General features: G+C 44.0%; 2 protein-coding genes across 5 annotated transcripts in view; one reads left to right on the top strand and one right to left on the bottom strand.

Annotated features, from left to right (window-relative positions):
- The window catches only part of LOC144499587 (tripeptidyl-peptidase 2-like), an 87,969-nt gene extending 71,506 nt beyond the window's left edge, over positions 1-16,463 (top strand). For 2 of the 4 annotated variants that reach the window (XM_078221710.1, XM_078221711.1), the window contains exons 9-10: positions 7,943-9,371; positions 15,832-16,463. The gene's annotated coding sequence lies outside the window, so the exon portion shown is untranslated. The remainder of the gene's footprint in view (positions 1-7,942; positions 9,372-15,831) is intronic. The other 2 variants (XM_078221712.1, XM_078221713.1) reach the window with 1 other exon arrangement.
- Positions 1-16,981, bottom strand: part of LOC144499588 (uncharacterized) — a 312,004-nt gene that overhangs the window by 245,663 nt on the left and 49,360 nt on the right. The window lies entirely within an intron of this gene.

Raw genomic sequence — 16,981 nt, 5'->3', positions numbered from 1 at the left:
TTCTGAACAGCAGGAGCCTGTGTCTGCTCTTTTGGCTTTCCCAGTTAACCCTTTATATGCCAGGCAGCCATTTTAAAGTGTGCTTTCTTGTATTGCCATTTTAAAGTGTGCTCCCTTGTATTTTTCCCCTTACAGTGGTAATGTCACAGAATTAGTAATCCAGATACCAGAACACGAGTCCATTTTCCACCACAACAGCTGGTGGAATTACTAACAAGTTCAGTTAGTAAATCTGGAATAAAAAGATAGTCATGTAATGGTGACCACTTGATTGTTTTAAAAATTTATCTAATTCACTAATATTCACTTTAGGGAAGGAAATCTGACATCCATGCATGAAATGGCCTTGCAAACCACTTAATTACATCATCTTCCACATCATACTTCTTCGGTTGTATCTTCACATGGTGCTGACTCTCATCTCTGTCTTTAGATTTTAGCCCTTCCTGTCCTTCATCATCTAAGAAGCTATCAACTTTCTCCATATCTTCCTCTGGCCAGGGACCCCCTTTGAAGCGCCAGGTTTTGAAGAGCACAGTAGACTATGATTATGTGGGGTACCTTCTGCAGGTTCTTGCAGAGCCCCATCCCCACCTGAGCGGTCCAAACATTCAAAGTGATGTTTTTGGATTAAGGTGCTAATGGTCTGCTCGATGATGGATTGTGTCAATTTATGCATCAGATACACTTCTCCACTGAGGAACTCTGAGGACGACACGTGGGTGTCTAGAGACATTGTTTGATTCGTTACCACTTATCCCCAAGCAGCCAGCCCTGTAATTACTGAGTCCCTTCGATGCAAAGTATCTGGGAGTGACTCAGGATGTATGTGAATCATGGGAACTCCCAGGGTACCTGTTACAAACATGTTCTATGTCCTTCCGATGATTGCACACCAATGGTCAGTGAGTGAAACCTTTTCCTGTTGATGAACATCAAGAGCTGCTGCCATGGAGCTCTCAAAGCTATATGTGTGCAATCTGCACCTTGAACTCGAGCATATCCTGAGATCGCTGCAAACCCCAGAAATCGAACAGCCTGAATAGCTTCATCACATGTGAATTTCTGTAGAGGGCATATGTCACCTGCTCGATACATTTATGTGCCAAGGACTGAGATGCTGCATAGGTTCCCTCTGGATGCTTGCAATGATCCTCAGACAAAGAAATTGAGTGCACCAGTGATCTTCAGTTTGATTGGCAGGAGATGTCCTCCCAGATCATGGGGTGTTAGATCCTCCCACACTATGTGGCAATTCTGATCCACTCCATACCTTGACAGATGCAGATATATGTGACATTGTCTTTGCTCATCTCCAGAAAGGAGAGACTTTTCGATATTCCCTTGGTTGTGCAGGTGGCCTCCATTAGATGGGTCTAAACTCCTCATCCTCTGGGTGGCACTGGGGCTCCCCTGAACCATGGACCTCAGGCGAGGCCTCCTCTGGAAGATGGGCTAGACGGTGCGGGGCCCTTCTCCCCTCAATTGAATCACTGCCATCAAGAAGGCAGCAATGAGCACCAGGTTCCATTATTCAATACTCCTCCACCCTGGGACTGTTAGATGTGAATGAACAAAGTATACTTTCAAGTCAGGATGTGGAGGTAGTTTGAGATAAACTTTAGTGTTCTTATGTATCTGCTGCCCTTTTTTTTATAGATGATAGTGGTTGTGGGTTAGGTAGGTGCTGTCAATGGAGCCTTGGTGAGTTCCAGCAATGCATCTTTCATATGGTATGTACTGTTGCCGTTGTGCCTCACTGATGAAGGTATTAATGTTTGTGGAAGAAGTGTCAATGAAGAGGGCTGTTTTGCCCTGGATGGTGTTGAGCTTCTTGAAGAAGTTATTAGCAGTCCAAATAAGGGGAGAATATTCTATAACGCTCCTGACTTATGCCTTGTAGATTGTGGACAGGCCTTGGGGAAGGAAGTCAAAAGGTGAATTGCCACAGTATTCCTAGCTCCTGACCTGTTCTTATAGTCATTATGTTTATATGGCTAATCCAGTTCAGGCTTTGATCATTGTTAAATCCCTGGATGTCGATGGTGGGGGATTCAGCGATGGTAGTGCCATTGAATGTCATGGGGAGATGGTTATTGGCATGAATGTTACTTGCCACTTGTCGGCCCAAGCCTGGATATTGTCCATTGTCTTGCTGCATATGTAAGAAGTTTAACAACAGCAGGTTAAAGTCCAACAGTTTTATTTGGAAGCAAAAGCCACACAAGCTTTCGGAGCCTTAAGCCCCTTCTTCAGGTGAGTGGGAATTCTGTTCACAAACAGGGCATATAAAGACACAAACTCAATTTACATGAATAATGGTTGGAATGCAAATACTTACAGCTAATCAAGTCTTTGAGATACAAACAATGTGATGTGAGTGGAGAGAGCATCAAGAGAGGCTAAAGAGATGTGTATTGCCTCCAGACAGGACAGCCAGTGAGACTCTGTAGGTCCAGGCAAGCTGTGGGGATTACAAATAGTGTGACATGAACCCAATATCCCAGTTGAGGCCGTCCTCATGTGTGCGGAACTTGGCTATCAGTTTCTGTTCAGCGACTCGGCGCCATCGTGTGTTGTGAAGGCCGCCTTAGAGAACGCTTCCCCGAATATCAGAGGCCGAATGCCCATGACCGCTGAAGTGCTCCCCAACAGGAAGAGAACAGTCTTGCCTGGTGATTGTCGAGCGGTGTTCATTCATCCGTTGTCGCAGCGTCTGCATGGTTTCCCCAATGTACCATGCCTCGGGACATCCTTTCCTGCAGCGTATCAGGTAGACAACGTTGGCCGAGTTGCAAGAGTATGTACCGTGTACCTGGTGGATTGTGTTCTCACGTGAGATGATGGCCTCGGTGTCGATGATCCGGCACGTCTTGCAGAGGTTGCTGTGGCAGGGTTGTGTGGTGTCGTGGTCACTGTTCTCCTGAAGGCTGGGTAGTTTGCTGCGGACAATGGTCTGTTTGAGGTTGTGCGGTTGTTTGAAGGCAAGAAGTGGGGGTGTGGGGATGGCCTTGGCGAGATGTTCATCTTCATCAATGACATGTTGAAAGCTCCGGAGGAGATGCCGTAGCTTCTCTGCTCCGGGGAAGTACTGGAAGGTGAAGGGTACTCTGTCCACCGTGTCCCGTGTTTGTCTTCTGAGGAGGTCGGTGCGGTTTTTCGCTGTGGCGCGTCGGAACTGTCGATTGATGAGTCGAGCGCCATATCCTGTTCTTATGAGGGCATCTTTCAGCGTCTGGAGGTGTCTGTTGCAATCCTCCTCATCCGAGCAGATCCTGTGTATACGGATGGCTTCTTTAACGTGTTTAGGGTGGAAGTTGGAGAAGTGGAGCATCGTGAGGTTATCCGTGGGCTTGCGGTATAGTGAGGTGCTGAGGTGACCGTCCTTAATAGAGATGCGTGTGTCCAAGAATGCAACCGATTCCGGAGAGTAGTCCATGGTGAGTCTGATGGTGGGATGGAATTTCATTATATCGTTGTTTCGGTGATTGTTCACCATGAGTCCCAAGGAAGAAAATGTCATCGATGTATCTAGTGTATGGCATCGGTTGAAGGTCCTGTGCGGTGAAGAAGTCTTGTTTGAACCTGTGCATGAAGATGTTGGCATATTGAGGTGCGAATTTGGTCCCCATGGCTGTTCCGTGTGTCTGGATGACGAACTGGTTGTTGAAGGTGAAGATATTGTGGTCCAGGATGAAGCGGATGAGTTGTAAAATTGCATCTGGAAACTGGCAGTTGTCGGTGCTGAGCACTGAGGCCGTTGCAGCAATGCCATCGTCATGGGGGATGCTGTTGTAGAGTGCCGAGACATCCATTGTGACGAGGAGCGCTCCTGGTTCAACTGCTCCATGTGTGCCGAGTTTCTGTAGGAAGTCCGTCGTGTCGCGACAAAAGCTGGGGGTTCTTTGTACAATGGGTTTCGGGATGCCCTCGACATAGCGGGAGAGGTTCTCGCACAGGATCCCATTGCCCGATACGATGGGACGGCCGGGTGTGTTTGCCTTGTGTATGTTCGGGAGGCAGTAGAGATCTCCAATGCGGGGAGTACGTGGGATGAGAGCACGGAGGGTGCTCTGAAGGTCCGGATCAAAGGTCTTGATCAGAGTGTTGAGTTGACGGGTGTGTTCTTTGGTCGGATCTGCGGGTAACTGTCTGTAGTGTTCCTCGTTGTTTAGTTGTCGGTACACTTCTTTGCAGTCATCTGTTCTGTTCAGTATGATGATGGCCCCTCCTTTGCTGGTTTGATGACAATGTTGCGGTTGGTCTTGAGAGCGTGGATGGCATTGCGTTGTACTTGGGTGATGTTCGGGGCTGTCTTGTGAGTGCGGCTGATGAATTTGGTGTTGACGCACCTCCTGAGGGCTTGGGCATACATGTCAAGTCGAGGGCAGTGGCCTTCCGGAGTCGTCCAATTCGACTCTTTCCTCTTCGGATGCACTGCGGATCTCTCTGTCGGCTGTTCTGGTTCATTGTCTGTCTCATTGTGTTTGCTGTTGTCCTCTTGGAGTTTGTGGAAGAACTCCCGCAGCCTCATTCGCCTGATGAATTCCTCTGTGTCTGCTGCGAGACTGATGGGGTCTATTTTGGTGGTGGGGCAGAAATTAAGCCTTCAGCTGAGAACTTCGATTTCATCTGGTTGAAGTGTGTAGTCAGACAAGTTGACAATGGACTTCCCTGCAGTGGTACTGTTTTCTACTGTGGTACCGGGGGAGGCTTGGTTGCTGCTGGTGGTGATGCCGAGTTTCTCAAGTTTCCTGTTCTTGGTGTGCATGTAGATGGTGTAGTTCCTTTGTCTCGTCTGCTTGGCAGAGTTTCGCAGCTGGTCTGCATCCTGAGTGCAAGTTGAGAATGTGGACTCTATCTTGGTTTCCAGGCTGCGGCGTTTGCTGTTGAGCTGGTGTACGAGGTGTTTGAGGAGTGTGAGAGAGGTGCGATGGCAAAGTCTCTCAGCGTAGTCTGTTATAGTTTGACCTGAGTGGGTTCGTGATCTGTAGTCCTTTCGGTATCTTGTCTGCTTTCTTGCATCTTTGTAGAAACTTGATGTCAGTGTCGATATGCGCGATTTTCTTGGAGATCCTCTCCACTTGGAGGTGGCAGTTTGCGGTGTCGCTGGTAGTCATGATATGGAGATGCCGGCGTTGGACTGGGGTAAACACAGTAAGAAGTTTAACAACATCAGGTTAAAGTCCAACAAGTTTATTTGGTAGCAAAAGCCACACAAGCTTTCAGAGCCTTAAGCCCCTTCTTCAGGTGAGTGGGAATTCTGTTCACAAACAGGGCATATAAAGACACAAACTCAATTTACATGAATAATGGTTGAAATGCGAATACTGACAGCTAACCAAGTCTTTAAGATACAAATATGAGTGGAGAGAGCATCAAGACAGGCTAAAGAGATGTGTATTGTCTCCAGACAGGACAGCCAGTGAGACTTTGCGGGTCCAGTCAAACTGTGGGGATTGCAAATCGTGTGATATGAACGCAATATCCCGGTTGAGGCCGTCCTCATGTGTGCAGAACTTGGCTATCAGTTTCTGCTCAGCGACTCTGCGCCGTCGTGTGTCGTGAAGGCTGCCTTGGAGAACGCTTACCTGAATATCAGAGGCCGAATGCCCATGACCGCTGAAATGCTCCCCAACAGGAAGAGAACATTCTTGCCTGGTGATTGTTGAGTGGTGTTCATATGGACATGGATTGCTTTCTCATCTGAGGAATCATGAATGGTGCTGAACATTGTGTAAACGTCACCAGACCTCTCCAGTTCAGAGTTTATGATGAAGGAAGGTCATTAATGAAGCAGTTGTTAATAGTTGGGTCTTGGACATTACCCTGAAGAACTCGATGACTCCTGCAGTCTCTTTCTGACACACATCAAAAGGGGACGGCTCCAATTGCAGGTTCTCAAGGAAATCTTTCTCTTTCTCCCAGCTCGAGCATCATTTCAATGTTGAGTACCAATGCAGTTTGAGGGTGCCCCTTGAAAGCAACCCAGTCCTGGGCTCCTCCCACACTTCTCAGACCCATGCTGTGCAGGCTTTGATTTCAAACTGTAACAACTTCAGGCTATGGTGCTGCAACCTTTTTGTTTAAAGACGAGCTGCAAACCTCTCCTTGTCACTTTTCGGGTTCCTCCAAATTTCCTGCAACTCCACAATTGTAGGAAAATGTCCTTCTGGTTATTCTTATAAGGAAAGGTTCAGTAGAGATGTGCGGGGGAAATGTTTTACACAGAGTGGTGGGGGTCTGGAATGCACTGCCAAGTGAGATGGTTGAGGCAGACATGTTAGCGACATTTAAGACTTATCTGGATAAACATATGAACAGCTGGGGAATAGAGGGATACAGACGGTTGGTCGAGATAGAACAACGTGATCAGCCCAGGCTTTGAGAGCCAAAGGGCCTGTTCCTGTGCTGTACTGTTCTTTATTCTCCAGCTTCCGAGTAACCCGAGATCCCATTGTAATTGTAATGAACATTTCAGCCACCTGAACTCATCAATACCATATGTCCCATGTAGACCTCACCCCTCCCAATCTTGAGGATCTGTACACTATCATATACCGAGGACAACGCCCCACACACACACACACGCACACAAAGTTTGACTACCCCCTCTTTATCATGTTTTCCTGATTTACAAGCTCCCCTAACCGTACCATCTGCAACTCAGTACTGAGCCAGACAAGCCTATGGCCACTGATGGTAAGACCATGTTCATGCCCTGCATACTAAGCCGTACCTTATCCAAATTGAACACTTAAACTTTGTCCCTCCCTGGGATAGTACAGTAATGTACATGTCTTGCATAGTGCTGTAGCCTGGTCCTGGAAGCCTCAAGACTGTCTTTAACATCTCACCGAATGTGAGGTCGACTTAGCCCAACAACTGTTTTTCATTTCTCACCTTGATCCCCTAGCCCTGACTAGTGATTATGACTTTCTTTCAAGGAGCTCTCCACTTCCTCTTTATACTCTCCCAGCCCCCACCTCCATTTGTCACTGTGCGATCTATCTCACCAGCCGCAGCCCCCCCCCCCCCCCCCCACTCCCACCGCACCTCTCTGGTGTCTGTGTCTATTCCCTCCCATTCAAACACTTCGATCTCATCCACCAGCTTTGTGTCTGCATTCTAGTCTTCCACATCAGGCTCCAGCTTCCCCACACTCAGTCTCCCCTCTGCCTGCCATTTCTACCCACCAACTCCACTACTACCCATTGTCACTCATGACTCCATAATCCTTCCCCCTCCCCGCAACTCCCAAACGTATCAATGCTGTTCTCTGTCTTGTGCTGCAGCCCTGACTTAGCCCTGCAGAACATGCCCTCCTGGAGTACGGAGAGTGTCAGTGAGCAGAGTTACCCTGCATCCTCCGCCACTCTGGCCTCACTGTTATTGGTAAGAATCTGGAGTAGTGCTGCTGCAAGTAAATTATGAATGTTGCAGTCATCTCAAAAGCACGAGCGATATGAGGCCCAGCAGCTGCATGCCACTCATTTCCAGACCTTGTATCGACCAATCTAATTTCTCACTAACGTGATGCAAGATTAGAAGGTGGAACCAGCAAATAGACTTATATTGAGTATTCATGACATGGTAATGTACCCAAATGGCATTCCTGTCATGGATCAGTGGGAAACCCAACTCGCCATTTGTCTACCATGAATGCGGCGAGGGGAAAATTCCAAATTAATTTCCTGCCAGAAATCTGATTTTCGGCTTCTCTCTGTATTTTCTGCTCCTGCCCAACATGAAACCCGCCACAGGCAGGACCAGAAAATTCAGCCCTATGAAACAGAGTGACAATCTACTAAATCTTGTACTTGTTCTTTAAAATGTACATTTGTGAGAAGTTGCCTGTATAACATTGTTCTGTTAATATATATTGATGAGATAATTTGAATTATTTTTAATGTGTTGACTTGTATGTATTGCAACTAAACAGAAAACAACGTAATGCAAGAGAAGAATTTGACAAGTCAAAGTTTGAAGAAGGTGAAGGAGCACTAAATGAAAAAGCATTACATCAAAGCTCCAATGAGATACCTTTACGTGATCATCATCGCCATTGCGGCAAGGATACATCCCTTCATTCATTTGGCTCAGTTACATCTGAAAAATTAAGTTACAAAAAGTCCAGCTCAGTTTCTGATACCTCTTCTCTTAACAGTGCTTTAAACGGTGGTGGAAAGAGCTGTATCGCCTCATCAGACTTGAAACAAAAATGCTCAGAACAGAATTTGTTCGAAAACTACACCTCGATTGGAACAAACACATCTGACCAGTTCTCTTCTGAAGAAATATGGAGGATGACTCTGAGCATTACATGGCGAAGTACTGATGAGCAGTGCACAGTTACTAGTAACACAATGGACAAATATTGTTCAGGACCAAGAAGTAAGACAGCACTGAAAGAAGCTGATTCCAGGAGTTACAAGAGTGAGAAATATTCTGTATCACCGTCACAATTTAGAAAGGATGAAGCACTTATGTCAAAGATAACAGGTGGTGAGGATGCCAAAATGGCACGTTCACGATGATCAAGTCCTGAGTCATCTCTTAATTACAGTACACAAACAATCAAAAGTTCTTACAATACTGAAACATCAATGAGAAAAATACCATCCGTCAATATAAATAATCTGGCACCTTACTTTACATTACAAAGCCAAGTTTGCGACCCACTTTCTCCAGTGCCAACTCCTGGTTTTGAAACCATTCCATTCTGCAGTCGTGATGGTTGTTTCTCTTTTGCCCGTTGTTCAGATATTCAGTGGCCTTCCGAATCATCTAGGTCTACAAGTACGAGCATGAATACTGAAACAGGAAATGCACATGTTACTGTGTATGAAACCTTCAGTGAAATAGAAACATCAGAATGCATGCCATCCTCCTGTCCAACATCCCCACCAGGCCAGACCTTGCTTGCCTCCACAGCAATAATTGACAAAATAAAAAGCGAGCCAGTACAGAATGATTTTATAAACAATAATTACACTAATGGTCTTCATGGAACAGTCTTCCCAGACTCAGAGACAAAACAGATGGAATCATTAGAAGTTCCTAACTTCAAGAACCAGCTACCTTTGTCTGAAATTTACCATTTGGGAGAACATGAAAAATATGCATTGGCAAGCAATACTAATTTTCATGTTTATCCACGCATTCAGAAAGTTGCTTTGCTGACCAAAGAAAATGTTGAAAAATTTGAGTTACTTCAGCTCAGAAGAAAACTTCATTCTGTTTCAACACCAGTTACTGAAGAGTTGGAAATTGACAAAAAAATTCAGGGAGTGAATGGAGAAGTTCAGCAAATGGAAAATGCGAATGATCAACCAATACCTTCAGTTACTCCAAGCTTACCTAATAACCAGGTTGGTACTCTTGAGCTGAATGTTGCTCAGATGGCATTAGAAGGTCAATGGGGATTGCCATTTATGCATAAGAAGTCACTTTCACTGATACTGCTTTCACTGTTACTGAAGAGTGCACGGGAGGTTTAAAAGAGTGCACGGGAGGTTTAAAAGGCAGTCCCCACTATCTAGTTGGGAGCGGGCAGCGGAGTGAGAGGGAGCTGAGTGAGAACTGAGGGGCTTTGGCTCATCGGGCTTAAGCAGAAAGGGCGAGCAGGGGTGAGTTTCTTATTTTTTTTATTTATAATTTACTTTTCTCTGTGTACCTCGGAAGAAAGGGTGAAATATGAGTGTAAAGCCAGTGTGGTGCTCGCAGTGCAGTATGTGGGAGGTCCTGGAGGCACCTGGCCTCCCGGACATCCACATCTGTGAGGGGTGTGTCGAGCTGTGGTTCCTGAGGGCCCGTGTTAGGGAGCTGGAACTGCAGCTTGACGATCTTGGGCAGGTGAGGGAGAATGAGGAGGTGATAGACAAGAGCTATCATCAGGTGGTCACACCAGGGCCACGGGAGGAGGCCAAGTGGGTGACAGCCAGGAAGGGTAAAACACGGGTGATTGAGAGCACCCCGGTGGAAGTGCCCCTACATAACAAGTACTCCTGTCTGAGTACTGTTGGGGGGGACAGCCCATCTGGGGGAAGCAGCAGTGGCCGTGTCTCCGGGGTGGAGTCCGGCCCTGTAACTCAGAGGGCTAAGGAAAGGAGGAGGAAGGTGGTATTAATCGGGGACTCGGCAGTCAGGGGGACGGACAGGCGATTTTGCGGAGGCAGGCAGGAGTCTCGCATGGTGGTCTGCCTCCCTGGGGCTGGGATCCAGGATGTCGCTGGGCGAGTCCCAGAAATCCTGAGGTGGGAGGGAGAGGAGCCGGAGGTAGCGGTACATATTGGTACCGCTGATGTGGGTAAGAAGGGGGAAGGGAACATGGAAAAAGAGTATAGGGAATTAGGGAGACAGCTGAGAAGGAGGAAAGCAAAGGTAGTAATCTCGGGATTGCTGCCTGTGCCACGGGAAGGTGAGGAAAGGAATGGAGTGAGGTGGAGGATGAATGTGTGGCTGAGGGAATGGTGCAGGGGGCAGGGATTCAGGTTCCTGGACCATTGGGACCTCTTTAGGGGCAGGTGTGACCTGTATACTAAAAACGGGTGGCACTTGAATCCCAGGGGGACCAATATCCTGGCAGGAAGGTTGGCTAAGGCTACTGGGGAGAGTTTAAACTAGATAGGTTGGGGGGAGGGGATCAAAGCGACGTGACTGAGAGTGAGGAAGGTAGCTCGCAAACAGAGAAGGGTTATAGGCAGTGCAAGAGGGCAGGTGGACTGGGAACAGAGAAGGGGAGAGGTCAGACCATAGGATTGAGAGGTGTCTACTCTAATGCCAGGACTATAGTGAATAAACAACTAGCAAAAGGAGGAGAGGGCTTGGGAGATGTTATCCTTACCTAAGAAATCATGCATTGAACTCATTGGAAAGGATTTGAAAATGCCAGCCCTTCTGGAACCTGACATTTATGACTTGGAATTTAATTTGCAAAGGAGGATTGGAATTCATCAGTGGAGACCAATATTAATTAAGGGGGTTAACCTCATAGATTCTGTTAATGTGAACATAATGAAGTCACTTTCAGAACCATTCAATGAAAGCCATGTATTGATTATTCCACCAGTCTCCATTTTTAGCACTAAGACATTGGTTAATTTAAAACCTCAATCTCTTGATAAGAAACAGGCTCCACCATCTGTGACCCAAGCAATGGATTCTAAACAAATTAATTGTTTTGATGAGATCAAAACAGACAGAGCTGAATTTAGAACACAACAAAAAGCAAGTAACAGCCATTCATCAATTCAGTTTCGTAAATCTTGCAGCACTGACATAGCCATGCCGATAGAGAAGGTTCAGAACATTACAAATGAATCTGAAATGTACGTTGCTGAGGAACAGTTTGAAATTCCATCTGATATTCAAGAATCAGTCAGCAGTGTTCACCCAAATGAAATACCTTTAATTAACTTTACTCCTCTTGATAGAAGAAGTCAGAGGCCAAGGCCGCGATGTGTATCATTTATTGAGCAAGCTGCTGTTGATTGCTTGGAGATGAAATTAAAGCAAAGACTTATTTCCCATCTCTGGCAATCTCCAATTTCCTTTGAAAATTCAGTGAGAAAGGTGACTCCTAAAGAAACATTCACAACCAAGGCAAATGATGCCCAAATAAAGCCAGTTCGTGTGGAATCAGTTTTCATTGATGACAAAACAAGGGACAATCTTGAATGGCATGTTACACAGGGACAGCTCGAACACAACTGGGATTTATCCACAGATTTCCAGAAGCCAGCAGAAGCATCCCTTTCTTCTTCAGTTAATTTGATTTCTTCACCGCTAAGTCTAATTGATACAGTTATTACCTCCGAATTACCATTCGTAACTCCAGAACATAAAATAATTGAAAGAAATGTGAATAGAAGAATTACAAGTAATAGGTGGAGTTCCTCCAGGTTTGTCCAGCAAACCTTAAATGGTTATAACGTTCCTGCACCGCTACAATCAAAAAGCACTGATAGAAATAATTCAGTGTTCAATAACACTGATATATCATATTCTTCTAAAATCATTCCCTATCAGGAAAACATGCTTCAGAATGAAAGCAAAAGCATGCTTCTGTCACTTGAACGTAATCGTAGGAATGGAGAAACAAAAAACTTAAAAGAGGGATTTGCTGTTACCAGCTTCAGGCCAGAATATGAAAATAAATTAATTATGTGCTTAACAAAACAAAAGGTTGAAATGAAGCTAAATTGTTTACCAAATCCGGTATTGGAATCGTATAATGATTCCTATTTTCTAACGTCAAAGAAACGTTTACCAGTATTGATTAGAGTTGGAAAAGGATATAAAAAGTCAAGGCCATTGTATATATCTTTTATGGAACATGATGCCGTTGCTCGATTGGAGGTAAACTTAAGCCAAAAGCTTATTTCAAGTTTGTTGGGATTCCCAACTTTATATGAAAAGTCCTTGGAAATAATGATCCCTAAAGCACCACCATTACCTCCACAACTTAAGACACGTGCAACTAAAATAGAACCCACCAGTACAGAAACTACTTTCCTTGAAGATAAGGTCAGAAACTATCTGGAAAGGCACGTTATACAGATAAAACTTCAGTTTAATTGGGGTCTACCAACAGAAATTCAGAGATCAAGAGATGCACTCATTCCACCTGCACCAAAATTGATTTCTTCCCAGCCAAATCCACTGCCTTGTTCACAGTTAGCTGTTGTCCTAACTGAACTGACAGTTATAAGTGATAATCATAAGAAAATGTTGGACTGCAATATGAAGAAAAAGATCATTAATAATAGACGGGGTCTCCTTCCCAATGTTGTGCAGAGATCGTTAATTAATTTCATGGATTTTAGTTTAATAAAAGTTCTCATTGCCCATTCAGACATTATAAAAAGAAAAGCAATGTCTGTCAGCAGCGATCATCATAAGGAGATACTGCAATACACCCCAAAATTGCCATTTCTAAAGAATAAAAGTAGGAGGAAAAACATAGATCTCAAGAAGATAGAACTTAAAGAAGTGTTCATGTGCATAGCAAAACAATGTTTAGCCATTAAAATGGATTATCTTCCTAATATAGTAAAAGAGATGTACAAAGTCACATATCCTTTCGAATCAAGAAAAGATTTACCAAAATTAATTACATTTGGCAAAGGTAATAAGAAACTACGGCCATGTTATATACCTTTTTTTGAGCAGGAGGCAGTCGATCGCTTGGAGCTGAACCTAAAGCACAAACGGATTTGCCATCTCTGGGGGCTTGAGACATTACATGCAAAGTCATTACGGATGATGATTTCTAAGGTACTACCTGTTCCTCCAGTAATCAAGGCAACTGACGCTACAATACTACCTACGGCTGTAAAGACTTCTTTTATTATTAATAAAGCCAGGTTGATTTTAGAGTGGCACATTACACAAAAAAAAAGATAAATTTGAATGGCATGTTACTCGAAAGAAACTTCAACACAATTGGGACAAGCCATCATATTATCAGAAGTCAGTAGAAGCATTCATTCCAGTTGCTCCAAAGTTGGTTCCATCTCGGCTGAGCCCAAAAGCTGATTCTGTTTTGGTCATTACTCTATGTGAGTTGCCATTTGTAGATGTTGAAATTAATAAAATGTTGGAGCTGAACACCAGAAAAAAACCATCAATCAAAGGCGGGGTCTTCCTAATTTTTTTCAGTCATCTTTAAGAAAATTTGTTGCTTCTGCACCATCAATGAATGATATTATGGAGTCAAAAAACATGGCAAGAAAGAAACCAAAAGCCAATAACATTGAAATAGAGAATAATGAAATGAGCTTTCAACAGAAAATGTTTGTACAACCACAAAGAGAAAAGACGTTCTCAGTACAATACAGAACAGGTAAAAGGAATTCAAAAACAGCTAAATTAGGTGAGCAGTTTGTCTTTGCTCATCTGAAACAAAAAGTTAAAAATAAACTGGATGTATGCTTGATGAAGCAATGTCTAGAAATGCGCATGGACTGCTTGCCAGAAAGAGTGAAGCAGTTTTATAAAGTCACCTATTATCCGACCTCAAAGACATCATTACCACAGCTAATTGTACCCAGAAATGGATTCAAAAAGCCAAGAGCAATGTATATATCTTTTATGGAACAGGATGTTATCGATCACTTAGAACTTAATTTAAAACACAAACAGATGACCAATTCTTTGGGACTTGCAACTCTGTATGAGAAATCAGTGGAAATGATGATTCCTAAAGCACCACCTATGCCACCACCTTTCAAGATGAATGGAGCTCAAATAGAGCCTGTGGGCGTGGAAATTAATTTCTCCAATGATAAAGTTCGAAAAGACCTTGAAAGGCATATTACACAGAAAAAGCTTCAGCAAAAGTGGGGTTTACCACTACATATTCAGAGATCACAAGAAGCTTTAATTCCACCTGCTCCAAAACTAATATTATCTGAGTTAAATCCCCAGCCTAATTTTGTGACTGTCTTTGCCCCGCCTGAGCAAACGTTCCTTCACAATGGACATAAAAAAAGACTGGAGTTCAATCTAATGAAGAGAGCTGTAAATCAGAAATTAGGCCTACCCAAGCTCATTATGTCATCTTTAAGTAATTTTATGGCTCCTGCTCCATCAGTGAAGGACTTCATGCTACAAACTGAAATAATTAAAGACAAGAAAAAATTGAGCAACACTCCCATTGAAAAGGTAAAGAGTGATCTGTTTCCTCGAGGCATATTTCCACTGCGCATTCAAAGAAAGATTTTGTTGCCACAATCTAAAAGAAGTAGTAATAACAAGACATCAAACAAAATAGATGATTTTGCTGGTCTGAAACCAGCACAGAAAGATAAACTATGTATATGCTTAACAAAGCAAAGCCTACAAATCAAAATGCACAGTGTTCCAGAACTCGTAAAACGTTTGTACAAAGATACCTATCCTGTGCAATTAAAGAAATGTCTTCCAAGGCTAATTACACCTGGTGAAGGATTCAAAAAGCCAAGATCGTTGTATCTATCTTTTATCGAACAGGAGTCTGTTGATCGTTTAGAATTCAACTTCAAGCACAAACAGATTATTCATCTCTGGGCACAGGACACACTGTATGAAAAGTCAGTCAAAATGCTGGTTCCTAAAGGACCAAATGTGTCGCCAATACGTAAATCAAGTGGAGTTCAAATTGTAACTGTAGGTATGGAAACATCTTTCATTAACAATGATGTTAGAGACAAAATGGAATGGCATATTACGAGAAAAAAACTAGAGAATAATTGGGGCTTTCCATTACATATTCAGAAATCAATGGATACATTTATTCCATCTGCTCCAAAATTGGTTTCCTCTGAGCTAAAGCCACATTGTATTCATGATATAATTGTGACATCAACTGAACCACTTATTATAAGTGCTGAAGATGGAAATAGATTGGAAATGAATACAAAGAAAAAGATCATAATTCAAAAATGGGGTCTCCCAAATCTTATTCAGACATCCTTGAAGGACTTAATTACTCCAACGCCATCACTACAAAGTGACACATTACAGTCAGGAAGCATAAAAGGAAGTAAAACATTCACTCACAATGTCATAGATCTTAATTCAAAAATTACTACAGGACACAAGAAGGAAAAGTTCCCTTCACTGCTTTGCCAGAAAGTTTATAAAAGAGCAAACTTTAAGAAGATAAGTGCATTCCCAGATTCTTCCAATCTCAAATCAGAATGTAAAGATAAATTAAATATGTGTTTGTTAAAGCAAACTCTTGATATTAAAACACATAATTTACCTGACATTGTACAGGGATTTTATGAGCGTAGTTACCCTACAGCAGCAAAAAAAGAATTACCAAAACTTATGTTTCCAATGAAGGTTGCAAAAAACAAAGACCATGGTGCCTACCATTTATTGAACAACGTTGTCTACCTGATACGCTGCAGGAAAGGATGTCCCGGGGCATGGTACATTGGGGAAACCATGCAGACGCTACGACAACGAATGAATGAACACCGCTCGACAATCACCAGGCAAGACTGTTCTCTTCCTGTGGGGGAGCACTTCAGCAGTCACGGGCATTCAGCCTTGGATCTTCAGGTAAGCGTTCTCCAAGGCGGCCTTCACGACACACGACAGCGCAGAGTCGCTGAGCAGAAACTGATAGCCAAGTTCCGCACACATGAGGACGGCCTAAACCGGGATGTTGGATTTATGTCACATTATCAGTAACCCCCACAGCTTGCCTCCTGGACTTGCAGAATTTCACTAGCTGTTCTGTCTGGAGACAATACACATCTCTTTAACCTGTGTTGAATGCTCCCTCCACCCACATTGTCTGTACATTTAAGACCTGGCTGGCTGTAGAGATTTGCATTCTAATCAGTATTCTGTAATTTGATTTCTGTGTCTGTTTGCACTGTTTGAGAACAGATATCCACTCCATCTGACGAAGGAGCTGTGCTCCGAAAGCTTACGGTATTTGCTACCAAATAAACCTGTTGGACTTTAACCTGGTGTTGTGAGACTTCTTACTGTTCTGATGACAGCCCAAGACTGCAGTGTGTTTTGATATGAATCATAAGTCACTACCCAGGGTGCCAGCCTGGTGCGGAGGGGGGCGGGTCGGGAGGATGACTTCCTCGTGAACCTGCTCCTGGGCCTGGCAAGGCGAGCTATCAATAGGTCCGGGCAGCGGGCGATTGATGGGGTCGTCCATCCCGACTCTCTGCCCCTCTAACGCGGCTATATTCATGGCCAGGTGTCCCTGGAGAGGGAACATGCAGTGTCTGCGGGTGCAGTTGACGCCTTCCGTGCCCGCTGGGCACCGCAGGGGCTGGGGTGGAGAATAGACTGCGACAATCACATTTTAATTTGATGTTTGCAGTTTTCTTTTGACTTTGTTTTTTGTTCGAGCTGCTGCCCCTCCTTTTAGGGAGCTGCTCCTTTTAATTTTGTCCCTAAGTTAGTTTGAGTTTGTTTACTTGATTGGTACCAAAAGAAATACCCAGGTGCCAGACAGTCCAGG

This window comes from Mustelus asterias, chromosome 10 (assembly GCF_964213995.1).
Source record: "Mustelus asterias chromosome 10, sMusAst1.hap1.1, whole genome shotgun sequence".
NCBI classification, from domain to species: Eukaryota; Metazoa; Chordata; class Chondrichthyes; order Carcharhiniformes; family Triakidae; genus Mustelus; species Mustelus asterias.
The sequence above is the reverse complement of the archived record's forward strand: the minus strand, read 5'-3'. Positions and strand labels throughout refer to the sequence as shown.